At 45.6% G+C, this 19,443-nt stretch overlaps 1 protein-coding gene and 1 long non-coding RNA gene across 52 annotated transcripts in view; one reads left to right on the forward strand and one right to left on the reverse strand.

Moving 5' to 3' along the window:
- Positions 1-19,443, reverse strand: part of CACNA1C (calcium voltage-gated channel subunit alpha1 C) — a 760,002-nt gene that overhangs the window by 303,537 nt on the left and 437,022 nt on the right. The window lies entirely within an intron of this gene.
- On the forward strand, positions 4,533-11,497 carry LOC121479845. 2 transcript variants are annotated; one of them, XR_005984826.1, is made up of 4 exons: positions 4,533-4,754; positions 5,734-6,254; positions 8,347-8,582; positions 11,467-11,497. It is a non-coding gene; the product is annotated as an uncharacterized LOC121479845 (long non-coding RNA). The 2 variants fall into 2 exon arrangements; XR_005984827.1 differs by having other exon boundaries at positions 4,700-4,754; positions 6,069-6,254.

Here is a 19,443-nt window from a genome sequence, read left to right on the forward strand (position 1 = left end):
TGATGATGCCATTAATGAAACACCAGGCCTTGCTAGCTATGGATGGAGAAAAAATTTCCTGAACAGTGTGGAACCACAAAATGAGCATGAGTTATTAAAGAAACACTGACAGCTTATACAGCCTTGCCTGGGAGGGGAGTGAGAGAGAGCAGGTGTGGCCCACTCAGCTGCCACTGTGAACCTACAAGTACTGCAATGGCCTACATAGCAGTCTTCACTGTGCTGCTCACATCCTTCACTGGAATGATCTGAGATTGAGGAAGATGGGGCTTTGACTCCCAGCTAAAATTCTCTCCATGAAACATGGGTAAAATGTCTTCTTAAATCTGTCTTCATTTTGTTTATTAGGCTTGCTGCTTCTGACTAGTGGTTATAAATCCTGAGGTAGAGAGAGGACAATGAATTCTGGGATCATATATACCTGAGAAGAGTCCTAGCTATGCCATTTGCTAGCCGATCACCAAACCATGGCTAATTACTACTATTATTACTACTACTATTGCTACCACCACCTCAACCACCTACCACCTTCCTTCAACGTACTTTATCATGTGGGTTCTAAATTCCAAGTGTCTTGCATGAATGATTTCCTTCATTTCTCACAACATCATATACAAGCATGTAAGCCCTCCCCTAGAGATGGGGAAATGGAGACATTGAAAGATGAAGTCAACTTGGCCAAACCACACAGATTATAAGTGCTACACCAAGTGTTTGAATCCAGACAGTCTGAGCCCAGAGTTCCATTACTTAACCTTTCTTAGCTTTATTTTTTTTACCTATATAATGAAGACAAAATTAAAGCCTACATTGTATGATCATGGTTACATTCATGAAAGTGTTCTATAAACTGTAGAGTGCACTATAGAGGTACTAGTTGGCATCAGTCCCAAAGTATAGCTTTCCTTTGGTGGCAGAGAGAACCTTCTCATATAATGATCATAGGATCACATAACTTTAGAGTAGGAAAGGAGCTCAGGTGTCATCTAGTATAATTTTCCCCTTAATGCAAGATTAGATAGATTCATGATGTAAAGAGACCTTGCAAGTAACCTGGTGTAACATTAGCCAGAAGTGATCCACCCAAGATGGCACAGGAAACCATGAGCAGAGTGTAAACTCAGACCTCCTGGCATTTGGCTCATGCTCATTCCATTGCCCCAGGGAGAGCTGCCCCTTCGGGAGATACTGCTTAGCTATCACTATAGCTTTACTTGCTGAGCCACACCACAATCTCAGAATCCTTCTCAACAACAGTGCTCCAGGCAGCTATTATCAATCCATCATTGTTGACTTATAAGTTGACAGTTCTACACTCTTCAAATGATATACAGGGTGACCATATAATTTATCATTCAAACAAGGGCACTTCTGAGAGCAAAAGGGGGTACTATTAATAATTACATGGTGACACAGGAGTAAACTGGGATTATCTCAGGTGAACTAGAAACTATGGTTACCTTAATTATACCTCAGTGACTCTCCCAAAATATCCAAAATACTAACTCCTTATAGGGTAAAAGTGCTAGGAAACTGACTTGAAGGAAGGCCTATTGGGAGCATCTTCCTACAGGATGGCGGGGGATGTGAAGGAGAAAGGAAGATGCTCTTTTGGTAAAACAGGATGAAGGCTTACCTTTGGTTCATAGATGTGTCTGCAGAAGCCACGCCACCAACATGGGTTGATTTTCTATTCTGCCTCTATTCCACTGGCCTGGAAAAGCTTATTACTTTCCCAGCTGAAAGCCCCGGGTGTCTGTGAATGGTCCCCTCCTTCCTTCTTCCCTTCTCTTTCTCCTCTTTATACTGAATAATCGTTTCTATGGTAGTTTAATTAGCCAATTATGAATGTTTTTGGGTATCTTACAGAGGAAGAATCACTTTGTTTACTTGCTGGTAATTAAATGGGCTACATTTGATTTCTGTTTTGGGAGATTTATGGGCATTTTCTTTTTGTAGATGGTAAAATTGAAAAATTAGTCTAATTATTGATGGATTTCCCTAAGCAGAGAAAAGGAGAATAGTATTTCATTCATTGCCAAGTTCACCATGTCTTAGCATGGCCATAAAAAAGGGCAGAGAATTACACTAATATTATAGACCATTAAGGACCATTAAAGAGACAGGAAAAGAAGCTACCAACATCCATGGAGAGAGAAACATATTTTGTAATAAGAAGGGATTCAACTGCTGAACTGCTTTAGTTGGGCTCTGTTGACGTCTTCCTTCTCAAACTTTGAAAGTTCCTATTTTCTAATGGCGAATTCTATTTGCCTCTTAAAAAATGAACTGCAACCAAGAGTTTAATTAACAACATGAAGCCTTGAGGGTGGAAGATTCTAACCACTGTGGCATCTAATTTGCTGTATGACATTGACCTACCTCTTCTTGGTCCTTACATTTTCTCAGTTATGAGACAAAGTTTCCAGAAGTTATCACATCATTGAGTTATTCGAGCAGATTATATTATAAAAATGGTTGCAAAGCTAGTTACCACAGAAAACATACAACATGTTTTATAGTTGTAAGTTCCCTGTAAAGTGTTGTGGTGAGCTCTAAGTTTTTTGACCCTTTGAGTTGACAGTATGAGGAAAAATAGTCTGAGAATTTTATTTAAAAACAAATAAAATTGACTTCTTAGAACTTCAGTTCTGCTGTTCATCAGATCCAGTCAACTTTTTGGCTATTACACCATTTTATTTTATTTTCATGTTTTATTAAGATTTTTAAAAAAATTATCTTAGAGAGCAAGTGGGCAGGGGGAGGGGCAGAGGGAGAGACAGAGAATCTCAAGCAGATTCCATACTAAATGTGGAGCTGACAAGAGGCTCAATCCCATGACCAAGATCACAACCTGGGCTGAAATCAAATCGAATGCTTATCCGACTGAGCCCCCCAGGCACCCCACTATTACACCACTTTGAACTTAATTCACAGGATCTGGCTTAAATAGAAGTAAGTTCCCTCCAATTAGATATGAGAAAGGACTAAGGTTTTAGTGCACCCGTTAGCATATACTTCTCCCCAGATATGCACAAAGAGCTTTGCATACAAAATGTCATTTAATCCTCACAACAACTGTAAGAAATGGGGGTATTTTCTCCATAAGGAGACCGGGCTCAGAGAGGTTAGTGACTTGGGGAGCTAGGATCCAAGTCTGGCTCTGACTAAGCACCCCAGCCAGAGGTTCGATGTTGTGACACAGATTGCGTCTAACTCCTGCTTCAATGTTTCAAAGTTCACAACGATGTTCCAGGAAACTTGCTTAAAGAGACACTGGAAAATCACGTTTTTACAGGATACACATAAAGGAACTTAGGTAATTTGGATCCCAGCAGTACTGCTCTCCTCTCATCTTGGCCCATACCTGCTTCAGGACGGAGACAACTAAATGCATCTCCAGGGAGAAGTCAGTCCAGGACGCAGCTCAGCGACAAGCAGTCTCTCCTGTGGTAGGACACCAGCTCTGTCTACTGAAGGGAGCCCCATCCACCTTGTGACCCCTCCTACCACCACAGACACTTCACTGGTGGCTTCTCCCTGGTCCAGTTTCTTACAGAGATTAACAGTGGAAGCTGGGAGGAAAGCTATGGCACTGGGCACCAGGTGAGGGCAGAGAAGCAGGGGAGGGGAGGGAGGTGTAATTAGTGGGAGTGGTGCCATGTCCCTTTGGATTCTGTGGCTCCTAATCCACTGGCACTCACTCTCCCTCTGCCACCCACTCCCCCAAACACAGTCACGAGCACACACACTGTTTTGCCTGATGCTGTTGTCCATGTGTCCATGTTGGCCTGAGTTATCCTGGCTGTGGCCAAAATGCCCTCACAAGGAAGAACCTGGCGGTGCCCCAAGCAAGGCTGAATATATTTTGTGAAGACCAGGCAAACGCATGTGGGAGCCAGAGATGGTGGCAGAGGTCCCGGTACTTACTGTGACAGACCTCTGAAGCCAACTTTACCTCAGCACCGCCTGCCCTCTCTCCAATTTGGCTGAAGCTGGATTTCAGAGTTGAAATCTCTTGAGGGGAGATGCAATGTACACCTCTGAGAATTCTATTCCCTTCCCTAATGTCACAACTGCTCTTAATTGAGGTCTCACTGTGTGCCATGCAGAATAGGTTTATGCCCCTCTCTGGGGGGCAGGGGTGGGGACCATTCTCTAAAATGCCCTAATCAAGACTCATGGACCATCAAGCCTGAGTTTATTTATGGGGCCAGAAGGTGTGACATCTGGACCACATTGCCAAATTCTAGGCTGTATGGCCCCCAGTTATGCCCTAACAAATCTAGTTAGATGTGATAAGTGATCCTTGGTAGATCTGGGTTGATGGAAAGGAAAGACACAGGATTGGCTTAGAGGACTCAGTTTGGGGGAAGGCATTTGGCCTCTCTGGGCCTATTTTCTCATCTTTAAATGAATGCCCCTTCCCTTCACCTCTGTTCAGGCTATGAAAAAGCACATATAAAGTTTGGTGTGCATGTTTATATGCATGTTTCCATAGAGGTCCATAGCTCTCAAGAGACCATAAGGGCTCTGGGACTGCATGAGGTGGTCTAGTTCACTGGGCCTCAGCAGGGCCAGTGTCAGGCTGCAGACACTTGCTTCAGGAAGCTCCCAGGCCAGCTGCCCACGGGTGTTACCAACTCCATGCAGGCAAAGGTCAGTCTCGCTAATTGGGCTGCCTGCATGCTCTTTAAAGCTCCATTTACTCGCTGGAGGACCGACCCTGGCTCCTGTTGCTGTCTTCAGGGCAAGTAAGTGGGACATCCCACAGGGAGTCTTTTCTTCTCTTCCCCCCCCTTCCTCCTCCTCCCTCTGGCTCCCATTCTCTAGTCACACCTCCCGCACACTGCTCTAGCCTAGCTGGGCAGAAATGTGTGGTGTGGGCAGAATTTGTTTGTTTCCATGGCTCTCCCTCTGCCTCCCTTCAGGTCTACACCCTTGTCAGGTTCTCCATATTCTTAAAACCTGCTCCCAGGAAGGATCGAGTGTTAGTAATTTATACCTTATTGTAAAACAAAATCCTGGAGGTCCCCCTCCTTGGGGTGTCTGCACATTTCTGTGTTCATATCTGTCAGAAATGCAGAAGACCCTGAGCAAGGGTAAAAGAATGTCAGGCATATTGCTGTGGGGGAGGTGGAGCACTTCAGGACTTTACCAGGGTTCTGAAACCCCTGAAAAACCAGCCTTGATGTTATTAGGGTTCTATATCTAGGGGGACTGGGTGGGATCAGGCACTCAGAAGGTTATAGCAGGGACCCTAGAGTCGGGAAAGGAACAGCCCCTCCAGTCTACATATATGGAAATAAATACTTACATAACATCAATTTTCTCCACTATGTCTAAGCCCAACAAGGGCTAGAACTGCACCTGGTTTTGCTTACCTGCAAGCCCAGTGCCTGTGTGTGGGAGGCTCTCAGTCGGAGCTTGCTAAATAGATGGCTACAAGATGGTCTGCCCAGAAACACCTCTCTTGCCACTCTGGTGCCACCCTCTGTCACCCTCTGTCACTGTACAGGGGGAATTGGGGCACAGCAAAAAGTCTCCTGCCCAAAGAACCCTCCAGCCAGTTTCCTGATTTCTCAGCATCCACATCACTCACTTCTCAAGGGCCTTTTCAAGGAGATGTGATTTTGAACTGAATTAGAATGTTACCTGGGATGGATGATACCTTAGCATGGATTAGTGTCTCTGATTAATGGCATCATTACTTCTCCTGTCTCATCTGCCCAGACCCCCCTTGCAGCCAAGGCACACGCCACCAGAAAACAGAGGAGGACACAAATTGGGGCTCCTGGCTCCCAAAGGCTCAGTGGGGACCATCAGCACCCACTTCTTGGGAAATCCTTTTAAAAAAGTGCTGGGCCCCACCCCCACAGATGAATCCAGGCTGCAGATGAGCCTGAAGCATGTGTGTCTACAAAGCAGCTCAGAGGACTGTCTGGTCAGCCAGAGCTAAGACCTGCCGATCAGCCACAGGTGTCTGAGCCCTGCCATTTAGGGGCCCTGGAGTAAGGGTAAAGGTCACCCCGTTTTCACGCTGCTCACCTCAGGAAACCTCCACACAGGACCAGCCTATATGACATGCATCAGAGTATTGAGGACATGGGGGCCCAGCTCACCGAAGGCTCCAGGTTCAGGAAAAGGTCTCCATCAGAATGGCATGAGCTGAACCTGATCTCACCATCGGACCAATGTCATATCCTTCCCTGAAGCCCGATGCTCAGCATTTTATAGGAATGACCGTATACCAGGTGAGATGATCATAAGCACGCATATGCCGTGTGCGTATGGAAAAAGAGTTTTCAAAACAGGGAGATGCCATCACTAGTGTCAAAGGAACATCTATCATGGAATGCCCACCAGCGTGAGTAGGGGGAAGAATGCTGGATTTGGAGCTAGGACACCAGAGCTTGAGTCTAGCCCCTGCTGTTACTGGCGAGGTGAACCCCGGCCAGTCCCTTAGCCCCTCTGAGCCTCAAGGTCCTCATTTGTGAAAGTGATGTTGGTAATGCTCTTTTCTGAGGGTTGTGATGGAGATGAGGATGAATGAAATCATGCATGTGGGCCTCTCTCTCATGGTAGGTGCAAGTAGAAATGAACCCTGCCCCCCACCTCCAGTCCTTGTTCCTCATGGACATGTTCCCTGGTGCAGAGGGAGAAGTCCCAAGTGCCAAGAGCCAGACTCCTGCCTCGTCCATACTACTGGCCCCTGAGAGCATGCTGGTTAAGAGTCCAGTCTCTGGAGGGAGACAGCCTAGCCTGCCTCTGAATCAGGTGTTGCCACCTACTAGGGATTTGACCTTGGCCAAGTTACATTAATACCATGCATCAGTTTCCTCATCTGTACAATGGAGATAATAGTAGCTACCCCATAGGGCTGTTATGAGGATTCAATGTATTAACATTTGTAGATATTACAAGTTATGTATCCCTCCCTCCTTCCTTATTTCCTCACTTTCTTTCCCTCCTTCCTTTCCAGTGGAGCTTCTCCAATGTGCCTGGCACTGTCCCAGGCCCTGGGAACATAACAGTGCATAAGAAAAGGTCTCTGCTCTCACAGAACTTGCATTCTGATGGGGAGAGGACGCTGATTGAGTGACAAAACATTTTTAATAGGGCTAAGCTGTTAAGAGGAAACCCGTAGGACATTAAGGGAAGGCCTCGGTGAGAAGGAGGCGATGAGCTAGGGCCTGAAGGGCAAGTAAGAGCAGGCTCTGTGTACATGGGGTGTCCTGTCTCCTTGAAACTCTGAATTCAAGCTAGTCTGAGATGTGGGGCCCCTCTGGGAGGACGAAGAGGGAAGGTGGAGAGACAGACATAAGATGAGGAGCCACCTGTGGACAGTGAGATCACTATGAGCAGGTGTCAGAGAAGGCAGCAGGTGACAGCCTGGAGTGGGGGTGTGTGCAGAGGAAGGTGGTCAGGGAAAACAAGAAGACGAATGTAGGCAAAGAGAGGAGCAGAAAAGAAGAAAAGCCAGTGGGGACTGAAGGAAGACACAGTACTGATGGAGAATCACTAATTACACCTGTTGTACTACAGTCAGAGCACATGTGATCAGCTGTGGCCACATGGGGCAGGGCAAGGGGACCCAGAACACATGGGCCAGCCCGCTGGCGGCCACCCTCCCATGACTATGGGGTCGATCAAATCAGAGGTGCTTGGGTTCCAGAGTCTATCACAGGTTTTTGTTTCTTCTTGTGGTGATCTTGTTATTGCTGCTATTATAGGTTTTTATTTTCACTCTCTGTGGGTTTGTAGAAAATAGTGTAAAGCGTTTCCACTTGGAAGAAAAGTGAACATTGCCTTTTGTAGGGTAGCAATGCAGGATGGCAGCTTGCAGGACAGCAGGGGGACTGGCCGGGCCTCACGAGGGGCTAAGTCAGAGTCCAGGGTCAAATCCAGAAATGTGGGTCGAAGAGGTTGATGTGGTTCTTGGAGCATCAGTGGGCGTGTGGGTGGGGATGCCAACCAGGGAAGAAAGGTAAAAGACAAGTAAAAATTGTTAGAAGAGAAAACTGAAAAATAAAAAGGAGGTAAAATGGCAGAAGAGCCAGGAAGAGAAAACATGTAAGAGCTAGAAAGAAAGCTATAACATCTGTTGGAGTCCATTTACCACCCAGAATGGACAACCAGGGTGAAGGTCCCCACGGCCACGTTCATGCTGCCCTGTCTTCCTTCAGTCCCCACGGTCCCTTGCACACTGAGCCCAGTCCAACAGAAGGGGGTTGTGATGCATGTAACAGACGCCCACGGCGCATCCAGGGGTTCCATCAAATGTGCCCTGCAGGGAGGGCCTGCTGGGCATGAATTGGGCACGTCTTTGTCTCACACTGCCTCTAGGAACCCACAGATCACCTAACTGGATATGAAGGAGCACTGTTTTGGCTCTTCTGGGGAGAGTTGGCCATTTGCATATCGTCTGTGTGGGAGGAGAGCCAGCGATCCCAGTGCCTCTGCCCAATGGAAGCCAGGATCTTCCGCAGACATCAGACTGCCTTCTGGCTAGACGTCAGCCCCTGGCTCAGGCCTGGACACCCTCAGCGAGACTCAAGAGCACAGGCAGCCTCTGCTCTAGGGTAAGTAGCCTCCTCTGTGTCTCTTCTTCCCATAGCGGCTCTCTCCAACCCCTGGGCTTAACAATGTCAGGGGTCTACAGAAATGGACTCCATACCCAGCTGGTATCAAACAGACTGCTCCGATCAGATGTGCTGGTGTCAGGGGGCCCAAGTTTTGATGGTTTCAACCATCATTTATTATAAGTTTATCATGTTCTAGGCACTAGGCTGGGCACTGGGGATCTGCAGATAAAGAAGCAGTGGCCCTGCCTTGAGAAGCCTATGCAGGAGAAGGCCCAGACAGGGAGAGAGACCATTTCAATACAAGATGTGTGCTGAGGACAAGTCATACCAGGGAAGCTTTGAGGGCTCCCTTCCCCAACACCATCAAGACACAAAGGACATGTTAGCCTTATTCTAGACCCAGGCTCCGTGTCTGACACTCACTGGACCACAGAATCCTTTTGGGTTTCTTTATGTCAGAATAACTATTAGCGTCTCAAAGGACACAGGCTTTCTTTTCCTGTGAAGCCAACAGGCAAGGAGCCCTGGTCTAGTATAAAGGCCCAAGCTGGACGTGGTTAATATTCACACCTCCCTAGAGGTGAATCTGTATAGCTCTAGGCCTACCTACTGTCATGTGTACTCAGTCAGAATTCAGTCATCCACAGGAATCTGGTATCTACCCCAGAGCTCCTGTATGGCTCAATCTTTTGATCATCTCAGTTAAATTCCCATCCCCAAGTGCTGAATCATGAAGGAACTGGAGGGTCATGTTGGGCAGGGGTTAGTCCTTTGAATGAAGAAATGGGGTGAAGCCAGGGAGGTGAGGAGAACAAGAAAAGAAAGCCAACTTGAGTGATAGCCATGTGTAGACACAGTAAGTCAATGAGTCCCTTTCCCAGGGAGGCTGCTGTCGTCTCCATTTTACAGAGAAGGAAGTGGAGGCTCAGAGAAGTCAAACAACTTGGCCACAGTCCCATTGCAAATGATGGATGCAGGTCTTGAGCTTGACCTGGCTTCCCCTTAACCCCGTTATCTTCACTCAACTGTGGTGGATCTCCCTCATGCAAGGCATTGCACTGGGGGATGAGGCATGCAGGGGGTTATTTCAACATGCATCAGGTAGCCTCAGCTTTTGAGGAGTTTGTGATCTAGTAGGAGAGGAAATCACATGTTCAAATAACGATAGAACAAGGTAGAATGCGAGAGTGCCGGGGAAGGGGAGTTCCTCTCCAGCTCAGGGGAGGGGAGGCTGCGTGGAGGGGCCATGCAACCAGGCTGTCAAGGACAGGCAGATCCCAACAGAAGGCTCTTTAGGTGGAAGGAACTTAGTGGACAGAGTCACAGACGCGGGAAAGGACAGGGTGGCTTCAAGGCCCGAGTAGCCCAGATATAGACAGAGGCAGCCACGAAGCCTCCAACAGCAGTTTGCAGTGTGGTACAGAAAGTGGTTTTGAGACAGTGGGCTTTGGGATGGCTCATAGGAGCATTTTATCAGAGCTGTGTTGATGCATGTCAGGTCCAATAAATTTACATTTCCATCTCAGCCGACTTCATTTGGCAGGAGCAATGAATTCACATGGCAATTAGAGCGGTGAAGGGGAAGGGTACAGGAGGGCATGAGGGTGGGAGGAGGGGGGAGCGGCACTCACAGCGTATCAAGTGGCTCATTGCTTTGGTAGGTCATTCATTCACCACTGGGTGGGCCCCAGAGATGACTGATTTAATGAATGTCTCTTTCTGCCAGCCTCTAAGCTTACATTATAAATTTTGCTTAATTTGTTATATCTGGACAAAACTGCATGTTTCGTGAAGCCTTTCCTCAGTGGTGTGCCCTTTCCTCCCCCTATTTACTCTACAATCCTGTCATGTAGAACAGGTGTGCTGGTGTGCCTTTAGCATCCTGATGTCGACAATCTGAAAGTACATTAAGTACATCTTATGAACATCTGTTAAACATCTACTTATAGACATATTGATTAAGATATTGACTTATTCCTCGGTTTAAAAAAATGAGATGAGGGATCCCTGGGTGGCGCAGCGGTTTGGCGCCTGCCTTTAGCCCAGGGCTCGATCCTGGAGACCCAGGATCGAATCCCACATCGGGCTCCCGGTGCATGGAGCCTGCTTCTCCCTCTGCCTGTGTCTCTGCCTCTCTCTCTCTCTGTGACTATCATAAATAAATAAAAATTAAAAAAAAATTAAAAAAAATGAGATGATTTATTGAGCACTTACTACAGACCAGAGATGACTGAATGAAATTGAACTGAATTCATGGGAGGAACAGGACCCAGATTTCCTTCCACACAGCTCAGGGCTCTTTCTTCTGAGCCATGAAGCAGAATGCACGTGATCGGAGCCTCCTGGGCCCGAGGGCTTCCAGCCAGTGTGCCACTGCTATGCCCTTGGTCTTGACCTCTCTACTTTGCAGAGACCCTAGATTGAGCAGCCAGGTCTGCCAGGCACTGCCCCTTGTTCCCAACATGTCCAAAGATACAGGGCCTGAAAGGCACTTAGTGAGTACCTCCTCATAAGACTTGCCACCTGACAGAAGTTTCTTTGAGGGACCTTCTATCAGGTTACAGCGCCAAGTGGAGAGGCCCTCTCTAGAATGTTTATTATCTAAGGGACTGGAGCACCGAGCACATTCACTCAGGTGCTTCTGTCTAGGGGCTGCACTTCCAGGACATTTTCTCAGACTCAATGACCAAGAACCAGGCTGTCACTCACCACAGACTGTCCCCTGGTATCTGTGGGGCACTGGGAATTACTATAGGTGAGAAATGCCACTTAGGCATGCAAGGACAAATGCCAGTGGATGCAGTGTCTGTCTCTATGATGCCAGGCTCTAATGAGGACTTGTGTTAAAAGCAACTAGCACCTTCTCCTTCTTCTGGTCTAGGCCCCTGAGACTGACCTTGTGGGATCCCTGGACTGGGCTAGACTGGGGTGAGTAGTAGTGGTGCTGGGAAGTTAATGGGCTACAGCTGCTCTGGCTGGTCAGATATATTGTGTCTAGGCCCAGAGCTCACCCTCCCATGAAGCCTGCCCAGTGAGCTGGCTACATGGGGAGAGGTGTTAGATTTGGATGGCCTTAAAAATCTGGGCTCTGACCATGTTCTGAGACAAAGACCTCAATGTGATGGAGGTGGGAGGTGGGGGAGGGGAGGGTTCTCACTGCCCAGTCTCCTGCAGCTGCTGGCCAGAGAAGACGGTGAGCCTTTCCACTGGGCATTCCCACCACACTTTCACCTTTCCTGGTATCTCTCCTAGTTGTGTGACTAGGCACTTAAACTCTTTGAGCCTCAGTTTTGAACTTGTAAAGGGAATAGTGGGAATAGTTGTCATAAAAAGATAATGACAATGTTTATGTTTTGTGGTTATATGGGGTTCAGGTGAGATGTGTGTTGAACCAACATTCATCTGGGACATCCATCCCAGTGTGAGTACACAGGTTGTTTTGTCTGTTAATCTTCTGCACGGTCAGCAAGCATGTTGTTCTTACTGCTATATATTTACCACTCCTTGAATGTATAAAAAATCGAGGCTAATAAGAGCTCATTGAATGGTGGATACTATTATTCCAAGTGAGGAAAAAGGCTCCCAGAAGGTTCATAACTTGCCTGAGGACCCTCAGAAGCTTAGCAACAGAGAGGTGATGAGAACCCAGGTTCTCTGACTCCTGGCTCTTTCCCCTCTGCATGGTCAGGCCACAATTTACAGAGAATTTGCAGAGGCTAGTCCAGGCTGTCTCCTGTAGCAGATGTTCACTTGGGCTTACTGTTAACTGCTGAGGTTGATGAGTTTGGAAGGTCTGAATCCTCCAAACTCACAACCACCCCTTGGGGCCTTGGTCAGAAGCTGACTCCCAGACCCACACACCAGATGTGTCAATACCCACTGAAGGCTGAACTAAGCTCTTAAGTGTCCACTAATTTTCTCAGACTGGGCCTGCCTTCCCAGCAGAGGTTGAGGACGTCCTGGTAGGAGGTGCTCTGGGAGTCAAGCCATAGGGTTGGGGACTGTGGTGAGGGAGAGAAGGAAGGTTCTTCTATTCATGAAGTTGCTCTGCCTATGGGCCTCTGTGGGTGGTGGACACCTGGTCAGCCTTGTGTAGCTGAGAGAAGGCAGAGGAGGGGCAGGCTGGTAGGGGTGGACCTGGGTGATGGGGAGGCAGGGCCAAGCTTGATCAAAAAGATGGCTCTGGGCACCATAGGGCATTTCCTATCCCCACATGGAAGCTCTGAGGGAGAGCTGGGAAGGAGAGGTCATCCGAGTTCAGAGGCCTTCACCTCTCAGGGCCCTGTGCCTCCACAAGACTCCCCAGATGAAAAAAAGCAGATGTCTGCAGTTCCTTCAGGGAGTCTGAAACAGAAGGGAGGCTGGCTTTCTATCTCTCCTCACTGAGGATGGATTTAAAGGCACAATAGAGGGGATTACAGGAAAGAGCCTTGGGGTGGGCAAGGCTGTGTGCTTGACTAACGCACCCTTCTCTCTACTGCCAGGAGCTCTGCAATTTTTTCTCATTACAATGCATCTCAGCAAGCTCCAGTTAGCTTGGGGGCCCCTGGCTTGAAATGTGAAGGGTGGCTTGGCCACCTCATAGCTGGTTTCTAAAGTAGCTGGAAGGGAAGTAGGACAGTGCTCCCCTGATGTTCCTCAAGGGTTTTAACTGTTCTGAAGCCATTTTAGCCTCCAGGAGGATCAGGGCTCCTGTAGTAATTATTGGTAGTTTGTGTTTAGTGTAAAATAGAAGCATCCCATGCTGGTGTGTCCCCATCTCCAGCCCCCATTCTCTAGCTCGAAAAAGTCTTCCAGGTGCCTCATCCCCAAAGACCCTATGCTCTGACTACCTGCAAGTTATGAATTCTTTAGAATTAGCCTTTTCATAAAAATCCAGAGAAAGTTCTGCTTTCATTCCCATTTGCTAAGAGTTCTGGGTGGGGACTGGTACTAGACATGAGGATTCTGTTTTTTTTTCTTCCCTCCTAAGTGATGGCAGCTCCTGACATCTCACTGATTTTAGGAGGCTGGGAAGAGGTGAGATCTGCTAGAGAATGTTGGAAACACCCAACACACTCACCTGGGGAGCTCCGAGCGGAGGCATCCTAACAGTGGGATTTCTGCTGACCCAGACCCTTCCCAATAGCGCAGGACAAGCCTCTCCAGAGAGGGACAGAACCTAGCAGTTATATGGAGGGGGCTGGGACTCTTGTCCTGGAAAGGAGTGTCAGGAGAGAAAGGCCAGAGAAAAATCCCTGTTGCATTAGCAGACAGCAAGGAGAAAAAAAAGGACAGGGAAGTCATCCACATACAGCATTGTCTCCTGAAAAATATATGCATGGTGAGTGTAAACACACATACACACATGTGCACATGCATGCACACACATGCACAAGGTCCAGATGTTTTATACTCCAGGCATGTTTATTCTGATTTCAAATGTTTGGTTTTGGTTTCTTTTACACAAAGTGACCCATGGAAATCATGGTCTTTTAAAAATGAAAACTATATCATAAACGAAGTTCCTTGCAGGGATTCACTTCTTGAAAAACTCTTACTGCAAGGTGTCTCAGTGATCTAGGGTGGGAGGAGGCTGGTTCTTTATGTTCTTTATGCTGTGGACAATGGGAAGCCAGAGTTTCTTGTTTCCAGAAAATGGGTGGTGGTGGGCTTCTAAAATGGTGCTCTGCAAGGTGCCCTGCAAGTAACATAGATTCTGCAATCAACATGGGCATTGAGACTGGACAAGCCACGCTGCTCTGGAGAGGTGAACCTGTCCCTCTGGCCAACTCTAATAGAAGCAGGATGCATAACCCCAACATGCAAGGTTGGCAGCAGAAAACAACCCGGAATCTGTGAGAGGAAGAAGCTGCCAGCTTGCTGAGGCCCGGTGGCTGACAGGTAAGGATGATTCATCCCCACCCCGATAGAAAATTCTCCTCTGTTTGCATTCCTGTCTCCCTGAGCTGTCCTGCTCATCCATCTCTCTGTTCTGTTAGTTCTGCTGCTGTGTGCTCTTCCTTCCCATCCTCTCATTTTCTTTCTTGCCTTATTATTTCTTCCTCTTGCCCTGTGCATCCCACCTGAGTTGCCACCTCCCCTGGTGGACAACTGCCCTGTGTTAACTCTTCTTTCTCATATTTGGTACAAGAGCCATGGGAGGCATTGAGAAAGCATAGGTGACTTACTTTGCTAGGGTGAATACTTCAGCTTCAAGCACTTTCTACTCCTATTAAAGGGGGTTGTGGGGATACAGAAGGGAACGAGCAAAGGGAAAGAAGACCTGTGCTGAAGGCTTAGATGCCTTTGAGGGGAAAAGTGGACCAAAAAAATCACTTATAATTTGGGTATTGCTTCAAGCATAATTGTCAATGAAAATAAGAAATTATGGTGACAAACCTCAAAATAGGAGTCTTTAAAAAATATTTTATTTATTTCAGAGAGAGAGAGAGAAAGAGAGAGAGAGAGAGAGAGAGAGAGCATGAGCAGGCAGGAGGGGCAGAGGGTAAGAGAGGAGTGGACTTCCTGTTGAGCTGAGCAGGGAACCTGACACAGAGCTCAATCCCAGGACCTGACCTGATCATGACCTGAGCCAAAGGCAGACACTGAACCAACTGAGCCACCCAGGCAACCCCCAAATTAGGAGCCTTGATGGAAGTTTTACGCACACTGTCTAGTCAATGCTGGTTCCTACTCATCAGCAATAATTATCAAGGAGATTAGGCCGATGGTGACACCTTTGTTTTTAATCCCCTGGTCTGATAATGACTTTGACTTTATTAGAGATGAGGAGCCTAAATGTAAAGCTGGTTCAAATTGGATGAGTCCATAGGCATGACCCAATTCTCCTTCCCTCATCTTAATGATGAGGAATCTGAAGCTCAGGGGAATGAAATGATAAGCTGGTTAGTGACAAAACTGGAACTAGAACCCAAATATCCTAATTCAAAGCCCACTGCTTCTACTGTTATTCCAGGGTGTTTCATCCAAGTAGTGTTTTAAATACTAGCAGCTATGATAAGAACAAAAGAACAAATCCAACATAAGCATATTTGATCACATAGGCTAATAAAAGCGTGAAAGAGACAGCAGGCATCAGTTGAAGAACCTGACAATTAGGACAAGAAGAGAAGTGTCTGCACAAGTAGAATTAATTAATTTTATGGTTGAGAATGTGCACTAGTCAGATATATCTGGGATTGGTATTGTTGAAACAGGGCAGAAGAGATGGTAGGGAATGAAATGTTATGACAACATAGTACTTATCTGATGTTATAACTGTTGCTCTGGAAATGTTTAGAAAGATTAACATAAATAAGATTTCAGAATTAGGAGCCCTTATCTATAAAAAAAATGAGAGATTTCTTTTTAGCTGTAATTTTTTTTAAGACTTATTTATCGGAGAAAGAGAGAGAGAGAGAGAGCACGCACAAGGGGGTGTAGGGGCAGAGGAAGAGAGAATCTTTTTTTTAAAAAAAAATATTTTATTTATTTATTTACTTATTCGAGAGAGAGAGAGAGAGAGGCAGAGACACAGGCAGAGGGAGAAGCAGGCTCCATGCAGGGAGCCTGACGTGGGACTCGATCCCAGAACACCAGGATCACACCCTGGACCGAAGGCAGGCACTTAAACCGCTGAGCCACCCAGGCTGCCCCAAGAGAGAGAATCCTAAGCAGACTCCCTGCTGAGCGCCAAGCCCGATGTGGGGCTTAATCTCACGACCCTGAGATTATGACCTGAGGTGAAATCAAGAGTTGGACGCTCAACCAACTGTACCACCCCAGCGCTCCTAGTAATATAGTTTTATATACTAAATTGAAAAGAATAAGATTTCATTAGCTAGCAAAAGGAAATGAAACATGGACAGAAATCCTTCCATAAAATAAAGTGGCTTTGAGACTTCTACTTCTGAAAAGATGAAGCAGACATATTTTTCCCTATTCCTCCCACAACATGCAACTAAAATCCATAGACATACATAAAACAAACATAAAAAGACTAAAAAGTGGAGAGGATAAAGTAGACTGGTTAGGAATCTCAGGATCTGAGGAATGACACAGGAGTGAGGTTCTTGGGTTTCCAGGCAACCCAGAAATGCTGATGGGTACAAAGTCTGCTCTCTTTAACCAAAGGCCTAGGAAAGGGGGTGGCCTACCAAGACAGAAATCTTTTCCCAAATTGTAGTAAAATATATATAACATAAAATTTACCATTTTAGCTGTTTCTTTTTTTTTTTTTTAAGATTTCATTTACTTATTCATGAGAGACAGAGAGAGAGAGAGAGAGGAAGAGACACAGGCAGAGGGATAAGCAGGCTCCATGCAAGGAGCCCGACACAAGACTCGATCCCAGGACCCCAGGATCACGCCCTAGGGCCGAAGGCAGGCACTAAACCACCGAGTCACCCAGGGATCCCCATTTTAGCTGTTTCTAAGTGTACAGTTGTGCCATTGAGTACATTCACAATGTTTGCAATCATCACCATTACCCTAAACTGAAACTCTGTACCCATTAAATAATATCTCCTAATTAATCCCTCTCCCCAGCCCCTAGTAACTACTATTCTATTTTCTGTCTCTATGAATATGACTACTCTGGGTACCTCCTATAAGTTGAATCATACAATATCTGTCCTTTTGTGTCTGGTTTATTTTGCTTAAAATAATGTTTGCAAGGATCTCCAGTGTTGTATCATGTGTGAGAATCTCCTTCCTTTTTAAGGCCAAAGAATACTGCATTGTGTCTTTATACCATATTTTTTTATCCATTCATCTGTCATTAACAATTGGATTGTTTCTGCCTTTTGGATTTGGTGAACAATGCTGCTAGAAACCTGAGTGTACAAATAGCCAGAGTTCTTGCTTTCACTTCTTGTGAGTATATATCCAGAAGTGGAAATGCTATATCATATGGTAATTCTATGTTCATTTTTTTTTTGAGGGAACCATCGTACTATCTTCTATATAGTTGTACCATTTTACATTCCCATCAGCAAAGCACAGGGGTTCCAATTTCTGCACATGCTTGCCAACACTTGTTATTTTCTGTTCTTTTGATAATACCCATTTTAATGAGTGTGAAGTGGTATCTCATTGTGGTTTTAATTTGCATTTCCCTCTGACTAGTGATATTGAAAATCTTTTCATGCGCTTATTGGCCATTTGTAAATTATCTTTGTAGAATTGTCTATTTAAATCATTTGCCCATTTTTAAATCAAGACAGAAAAATTTAGACAGTAATCATTCTACTCTAGCCAAACTCCACAGAAAAAAAACTGTTGCTCCACCCCCATTTACTTCAGCAAAGACTGAGTGGGGAGCCTTGACTACTATCTTCATTTTCCATCTTCACCAGGCTATAATGAAGCCCCCTGCTGGGGTGGTGTTGGACAAGGCCAAGTGAGGAGTCAGAACATTTTTCCTCTGGGGGATAAGGAGGTGCCTCAGTACCTCCATAGTGTCAGTGGAGACCACGTGGGGGAAATTGGACTTTCATTCCAACCTGGAAGTAATGAGGTACACACACCCACAACCCTGCTGAGGTTGTATCAGTGGAGACCTACTGGAGAATCAGGTCTTTGACCACTGCCCAATGACAATGAGGCCCCCTGTGATGCCCCAATCAGGATAGTATGAGCAGAGTTCTAGTGGGAGCCTAAATTACCACCAGCAGTAATAAGAAGACCCTGCCCTCCTGAGTGTCAATGGAGACCAAATGATGAACCTGGACTTCCACTCCCACCTAGCAGTAATGAGGTGGGATTCCTCTTCTCTGCTGGATTGGTGTCAAAGGAAGCCAGCTATAATGGAATACTTTAAATATTACTCAGAATATCTAGTTTTCAATCAAAATCATTCATCATGCTAAGAATCAGGAAAATGTCAAGTTGAATGAGAAGATGTAAATCAACAGATACTAACACTGAAATGACCCAGATGCTAGAATTATCTCATGAAGATTTTAAAGTAGCTATCACAAAAATGCTTCAACAAGCAATTAAAACAGAGCTTATAACAATGAAACAACAACAAAAAACAGTCTCAGGAAAAAAAAATAAAATCTCAGCAAAGAAATAGAAGATACAAAGAAGATTTAAATGGAAATTTTACAACTGAAAAATATAACAAAGGAAATTTAAAAACTCAGTGGACATGCTCAATAGCAGAATAGAGACAACAAAGGAATCAGTGAATTTGAAGACAGAACAATAGAAACTACCCAGTGTAGACAACAGACAGACAATAGGTTTTAAAAAGTGAACAAAGTGCCAGACACTTGTGGGACTATTATAAAAGACCTAACATTCATGCTATCATAGTTCCAGAAGGAGAAGAGAAAAAGGATGGGGCTGAAAAAGTATTTAAAGAAATAATGGCTAAAACCCCCGTAATTTGACAAAAGATACAAACCTACAGATTCAGGAAACCAAATTGTCCCAAACATGATAAACCTAAAGAAATCCACACCAACAAATTGCACAGTCAAATCCCTGAAAATTAAATCCAAAGAAATAATCTTGAAAGCACAGAAGAATAAATGAAGGGGTTACATGGGGGGGAAACAAGTCTAATAACAGTGGATTTGTCATCAGAAACCATGTATGTCAGAAGAGAGTGGAATAACATTTTTCCAAGCACTAAGTGAAAAGAACTGTCAAGCCATATTCTATATCCAGCAGAAATATATTTTATGAATGAAGGGAAAATGCATGTACTATCGCAGATGAAGGAAAACTAATAAAATCTGTTAATAGCAGACTTACCTTTAGAATGGCTGAAGGAAATTCTTTAAGCAGTAAGGGAATGATTTTTATTTTTTGGAAAAATAAAAAAAGGAATTTTAGATCATCAGGAAGAAAGAACAGAAAGAGCAAA

Source organism: Vulpes lagopus, chromosome 21 (assembly GCF_018345385.1).
Source record: "Vulpes lagopus strain Blue_001 chromosome 21, ASM1834538v1, whole genome shotgun sequence".
Classification (NCBI taxonomy): domain Eukaryota; kingdom Metazoa; phylum Chordata; class Mammalia; order Carnivora; family Canidae; genus Vulpes; species Vulpes lagopus.